Source organism: Lutra lutra, chromosome 13 (assembly GCF_902655055.1).
Source record: "Lutra lutra chromosome 13, mLutLut1.2, whole genome shotgun sequence".
Classification (NCBI taxonomy): Eukaryota; Metazoa; Chordata; class Mammalia; order Carnivora; family Mustelidae; genus Lutra; species Lutra lutra.
The window spans coordinates 56,593,275-56,600,560 of NC_062290.1; positions in this window are offsets into that span (position 1 = coordinate 56,593,275).

Below are 7,286 nucleotides of genomic sequence, written 5' to 3' on the forward strand. Positions count from 1 at the left end.
ACTGATAATATTTGTGGTCACTGATCAAATTTGAACTTTCAAATGAAATTCGAATTTTGAAGACCTGTATTTACCACCGGAAGCTTAACAGCTTTCCAATACTTAAAAGATTTTTTTTGATACAATAAGTGGTGAGTTAACAAATGTGATTTCTGTTTATATCTGGTGATAAAATGTGTCAACACTTAAAAGACCTGTACTACGGGGCGCCTGGGTGGCTCAGTGAGTTAAGCCTCTGCCTTCCGCTTGGGTCATGATCTCAGGGTCCTGGGATCCAGCCCCGTATTGGGCGCTCTGCTCAGCAGGGAGCCTGCTTCCCCCCTCTCTCTGCCTGCCTCTCTGCCTACTTGTGATCTCTGTCTGTCAAATAAATAAATAAAATCTTTAATTTAAAAAAAAAAAACCGACGACCTGTATTACTCAATAAACCAGTATTTTCCAAATGATCCATGCACAATGCGTAAGATTATATGTGGGGGAAAGATCTACTCAAAGTGCCAAGTAGACCAATGGGTTTTAATATTACACAGGCCAGAATGTTCACGGATACGGTTTAAGATTCCAGACTGTAACAAACCTACTTATAAACTACCACTTGCTGAGTTTGGGTGAATATCAAAGGAAAATATCCACAATTATTGAAAAAGGCTGTAAGAATAGTCTTCTCTTTCCCAACTATGAATCTGTGTAAGGCCACATTTTCTTCATGTACTTCAACCAAAAAAACATACAGCAATAGATCCAATGTACAGGGTATACATGATAACCCAGCTGTCTCAAAGACATTAAAGAGATTAGCAAAATATAAGATAATGCCACTCTCTAAACCTTTTGTAAACAGTTATTTAATTTAAAATATCTTATTTTTTGTTAAAACATAAAGGGTTTATTTTTGCTACTTTAAAATAAATACTACAGAAATATTTCTCAGTTTGAATTTCTAATACACTAAATGTCGATATATAACTCATAAATTAAAAGCTTTTTGAAATCTTCAGTAATTTTTAAGAGCTAAAGGAGTTTTGAGTTGAAAATGTTTGAAAATTATTGCTTTAGATATATCATTTTATTTTAACTTATTCGTTCTTTAAGATATTAGATTACTACTGTATTTTCAAATAAGCTGCCTAAGATTGAAAGAGACTAAGTAACTTGCTGAAGGTCACTCAGCTGACCGGTAAGTGCCAGAGTTAATATAGTTAGCCACTGGATATGTGTATATAGTAGATGAAAACAGTGCAAAACAGCCAGGTAGGGCAAAACAGGAAAAAACAAAAACAAAAAAAACAAACAAAAAACCCACAACACTAAGCATCTCATAGTTGGTCAAGAGATGAAAACGCAGGAAACAGATATATAAAATACATAGTTTTGTCCCAGCTTCACGGAAATTTTTGCATGCCCTTAAGTTCTATTGGGGAGTCCTATTATCACTCGGGGGGATAACCAACATTATGCTAGTTTCTGTGAGGGCTACAGTGCATTTGGCTGGGACATCCCCTGCACTGGCTACCTTTTTGGAGCTTTTAAAGGCTATAGCAGATGGCTGAATAGGTCTGTCACCAAATGACTTAGTTCCTTGGGATGATAAGTAGCCTATCTGGCCTTCCCCCAGTAAATGCCTAAGAGGGGAAGGAAGCGTGGCAATGCTTAGAATCAGAGTCCCTGGGGCCTGGATGGTGTCACTGGCATTACATCTCATGGAATCGTCACGATAGTCCCTAAAAAGAGGTTTCCCTGTGTTTAAAACCAGACCAAGATTAAGGCTTCAGAAGGTCTTGTGAAGAGGAAGATGAGTGAGTGCAAAATAAGTCCTCCCCTCAGAAGAGTGGGTCCTACACAGAGACCAAAGTTTGAGAATGAGAGGTAAAAGAGGAATACTGGCAGATCAGTTAGCAGAACTACAACCATCAAGGCCTGATCACCCACATGGCCATCTCCGTTTTAAGCCACAAAGGTCTGGTTTAAGTGATATCCTAAATCCTGCAGCCAGGTGTTTCTAGTTGTTAAAAGTACAGAGCTATGGAGACCAAGATTTAGGCCAGACTTGACAATGAGAGTCATTTTCAAGAATAAAGACATTACCATTAAAGATTATTAGCATTCTACTATGTTCACCTCCCTACTCTCACTTGAAATGAATTTTTCATGTATTAAATCTGCATAATTCATAATTCTAGATTTCTCTATTCTCTGACAGCTAGCTAACTAAAGATTGTAAGGGGAACTAAAATTCTAAGTATTTGAGTGTGTGATGTCTAAAATATCCTGATTATATGTTTACAAGTTATAGCATTGGTGTGTTTATATAACAACTTGTGCATTAAGGATAACACAAACAAGTAATTGTGCTTCCTTTCGTGGGAGGGTGGTGAAGACTGGAATGGATGTTTTCCCATAAATGGAAGCCTATCAGACCAATTTTTCCTCTATTCCTGGGCAAGAGGATAGATTTTCAAAATAAACTTGCAGTCCTGCTCTCTCTCTTTTAAAAAAAAAAAATACTGTATTTATTTATTTATTCATGAGCGACGGAAAGAGAGAAGGAGGCAGAGGGAGAATCAGGATTCCGGTGGAGCAGGGACCCTGACGCAGAACTCGATCCCAGGACCCCAGGATCATGATCCAAGCTGAAGGCAGATACTTAAGTGACTGAGGCACCCAGGCTCCCCACAGTCTTCCTCTTAATGCTACCACCACCTACCACCTGATTCCACAGGAAAACTGGATATTCCAGCCGGTCACTGCCAGGATTGTGACCTTGGACAGTGGGCAGAGTTCATTCCCTTTTAGGCCACAAAATAAGTGCCCAGAATGATACTTATAAGAGGAGGAGCCAGAAAATATGTTGGATTAGAGGTGCTGAGAACCAGTCCTACATCATTTGTGCACTCTAAAAGCCATAGAAAGGTTATATATGAGATGTTTTACAAAATGTTAAATAGTATTGGGGTGCCTGGGTGGCTCAGTGGGTTTAAGTCTCTGCCTTCGGCTCAGGTCATTATTCCAGCGTCCTAGGATTGAGCTCCACATCAGGCTCTCCGCTCAGCAGGGAGCCTGCTTCCTCCTCTCACTCTCTCTCTCTCTCTGCCTGCCTCTCTGCCTACTTGTGATCTCTGTCAAATAAAAAAATAAAATCTTTAAAAAAAAAAAAGAAAAAAAAAATGCTAAATAGGATTAACTTGGGAAACAGGACAAAATAAGCTAATTAACGAGGGAACAGTGAGGCTTAAATTAGGATGATAGACTTGAGATGAATCACTCTGTCTTCAACTTTTCCATCTTATTCTTACAATGTTCCTGCCAAGGATGCATCTATAATTCCCGTTACATGTCATGTTTCCTACCATCTAAGATCTATTATAAGAGTTGTCTTTCACAAGTGAGTCTTTTGTCCTCAGGATTGAGGCTGCTGAGTCTGTTTTAATGGGTCACTCAAATGTTGCTGGTGTATCGGACATTTGTGTTTCTGTCTTATCTCTTTCGAACAAGGGAGCTTCCTGTCTGCTGGCTACCAGTTCCCATATTGGGGGACCTCTTTGGTGGAGTATCTTGGAGGAAGGACTAGGTTACTGATGAATGTGACATGAAACTGAAGTCGGGCAAGCCTAACTTCCAGAAGCACACATGGTCTGTTTGTGCAACCCTTCTGCTTTATAAGTTGGCCCTGTTACTCCTCAAGAGTTGCCTGTGTATGTGTTTTTTTAAGGTTGTCTGTGATTAAGTAAACCTACCTAATTCTGGGATCCAACTTTAAGATGACCACTATTGTCATGTAGTGAAAATATATTTTCCAAAAGCCCTATTAGTAACAAGCTGGTATTTTAATCTCATTCTCCATAATTCCTTTGTCTCTGATTGAATAAAGAAAGGAGCTGTTATGAATTGTCCTTCTAATGCCCTAGTCCAAGAACCATGAGAAATAAAGAGTGGAATTTGGGTAGTAAAATAATACCTGGAGAGTGAAGCATCTGCTGTGGCCTACGAGAAGAGTGTTTCTATATTTGAAACAAGAAACATTTGGTTTCAGCAGCCTATATTGTGTCATGCATGGGTATGGTTTTGTTTCATTTCGTTTTGCTTTGTTTCTAGTTGATATGTTCTGAATGGGCAGCTTTAAGACTTAGGCTTTAGTAAGTGATTATCATGTGGCACACAAACCTCACTGGGTCATCAAAGTTTATGATACCTTCAGACACAGGTAAGTGGCTCTATGATAAAGGCTGAGCTGCAGTCACCAGGCCATAGCAACACATCCAGACACCTGCCATGACGGACTCAGGAGGAGGCTTCTGCCGTCTGACCTTAAATTTCAAGAGTGGCTGGGCCTCATGTTGAATGCAATACTGTGTTGGGTAAACCGTCCTAAAGCATCAATGAATGGGCAAAATTATTGTATTTTACTGTTTTGCAGACAGATCTGTTGTACAGGACAGCTCTGTGGAGCATGAATTAGGGTTTAACTACAGGTTAGTACCATGTCTGGGTAGACAGTAAGGGACTGGTCCTCAACCCCAAACTCCATTCTTCATTCAGGAATCAGAAGAAACTATGGAGCAACTAACCTTAAATTCATGAAACTTGCCCACAGGTCCAAGAGCCACTTCACCATTAGGTATGAAACTAGATTTAGATTTTAGAACCAAACTGAGTCTCATCCAAAGAAGAGGAGTAGATTTTGTTACATACTAACTAAAAAGATACAGGATCCTTATTATAAAGAAAATATAGCAACTTCTTGGAGTGCTTCAGACTTCCTATTTAATAGGAACAACTGAAGACTGAAAATCAAATAAAGGTGTTCTGGCTAAGCAGAAGCAAGAGAAAGAATTCCTTAAGAGGATGGTTGAAATATTAACTAAACAGACATGGAAGAAAGCAAAACTTAGATATTAGAATACATGGGCATACAATCCAAGAGTCTAACTGCTCTTTTTTTTTTTAAGATTTTATTTATTTATTTATTTATTCAGGAGAGAGAGAGTGCTCAGGTGCATATGCAGGGGGAGGGGCAGTGGGAGAGGGAGAAGCACACTCCCCGCTGAGTAGAGAGCCCGACTGGGGGCTCAACCCCAGGTCCCTGAGATCATGACCTGAGCCGAATGCAGACACCTAACTGACTGAGCCACCCAGGCAACCCTAACTGCTCTTAAAATATTAGAAAAAAGGGACATGTTTTAGTTCAATGGTTTTAAAACATACTGACCCTGGAATTATTGGGGGCTTGCACCTCAGACCAAATCAATCATGATCTCTGGGGGTGGAATCTGGTATCAGTGTTTTTAAACCTCCTAGGTCATGCCAACATGCAGACAAGTTTCAGAAGCCGGGTTTAAAGAGGGGACTATTTAATTGTTTCAGTTCTTACTACATCAGAAAGGGTGCTTAGCATGGAAATCTAGCAAAGGAAGAGAGAGGAAAGATCTCAGAGAACACTGAAAGGACTCCTCCAGAGACAGCCAGGATCCAGAAAACTATTTAGAAGCATCCCATGAAAGTCACAGAAAGTGAATCCGTGAGATCAGCAGGGTAAAATACTCAAAGTATTCCTGAGTCAGGATTGCAATAAAAGATTGCTCCTGAAGGTGGAGTGACAGAATTGAGATCATGACCAAAAAGTTTATGGGATTAGGATACTAAAGATGAAATATCTTCAATATTAAATGGAAGCCATGGAGGGTAATAATGTGTAGCATCGAGGCCTGGATTAGATATTGATCTGATGGGAGAGCACAACCTGGTGGGATCACATAAACCAGAAAAATGAAGGCAAGAGGATGTTAAACAATAAAATTGGGAGGCAGACCCACAATTCATTGATTTCCTATCTCTTGCCTAGGAAACCCTAAAGATAAAATCCCAGAAGATCATGTCAGAAAGATTTCCTGATAACATATTCTATGCTAAGAGAATTAATCTGGTTGGTAAATTTAGAATAATTAAATGGATATACAGTTTCTGTAGAGGCCTCTTTTAGGCAAATAAAAGCCTGAGCAATGGGATGCAGAAAGGGCCCACAGTGATCTCCTGGCTGAATACAGGTACGTCCATCAGGCAACCCACCTTGAAATATCCATAGGCCCTAAATGACCAATGGGCTACTTTCAACCAAGCACAGTTACAGAAAAATGGAGAATTCCATATGTTCCCATACCTCCTCACCCTATCTCTTCAATTTCGGGGAGTTTTTGTTTTTGTTGTTGTTGTTGTTTAGATTTATTTATTTATTTTAGAGAGAGACAGAGACAGAGCATGAGCAGAAGGGGCAGAGGGAAAGGTAGAGAATCTCAAGCAGACTCCATGCTGAGTATGAGCCTGAGGCAGGGCTCAGTCTCATGACCATGAGATCATGACCTGAGCCAAAACCAAGAGCCAGACTTCACTACCCAGGTGCCCCTCACCATCCCTCTTTAAAAACAACCCCACCCACTGCCTCATCACACACAGTCCCTGCTTTGATCTTCCTTCTACAGCTCCCTTGCTCCCTCAGTAAATTTCTAGCTCCTTTGTTCCACTTTGGGTGAATCCTTTCACCACTAGCACCTCTGTCTTCCACCCGATCATCACCCCACATTTTGGGGCCATCCAATCGGCAGATACCAGTTTCCTTCCTGAGAATCAGCTCTGCAGAAAGCACAGCCTGAGATCTGCTCTTCTACACTGAAGATTTTCAGGGGCTACCCTCTTTGCAGAGCATGGGGAGGTTGTACCTTGGAGGACACCATTGTTGCCTCACACCTAAGCCACATTTTTTCATCAGTTCTACCACACCAACACTGGTATGGCACCACGGTAGATCAATTTTGGTGATCTTACCGTCGTGCCAACTTTGTCTCTCCCAACTGGTTCAAACCTTGGTTTGGGAAAAGCTTATTAAATACTGACCTCCTGAAATTCTTGATATTCTCTAGTCTTTACAACATGGTAATTTCTCAATGGTAGAAACCCTTATACTTGTATGGGCCACAGTGCCTAAAAACTGTCTTACACATTATATCACCTCTATAAATATCTGTGAAATGAGGAATAATGTTGGGTTTTCCTCATCTTTTCCCTCTGACGTAAGAATGAGAGTCTTCATACATTAGTCACTGACACTAACCCTTCCACATTCAAGTCTGGAGCTTTTTAAAAGAAGAGACATTCTCCCTCTAGGTGGTGCTGGTTTTTCCTTATGCTCTAGCAGCAACTGATGGTACTTTATGTTCTGAAGGCACCACTTCTTTAAATGCTAAGGTCAGAGTAAGTCCAAGGAAAGTAATATGGAGGAATAAGCTAGCCTTAGA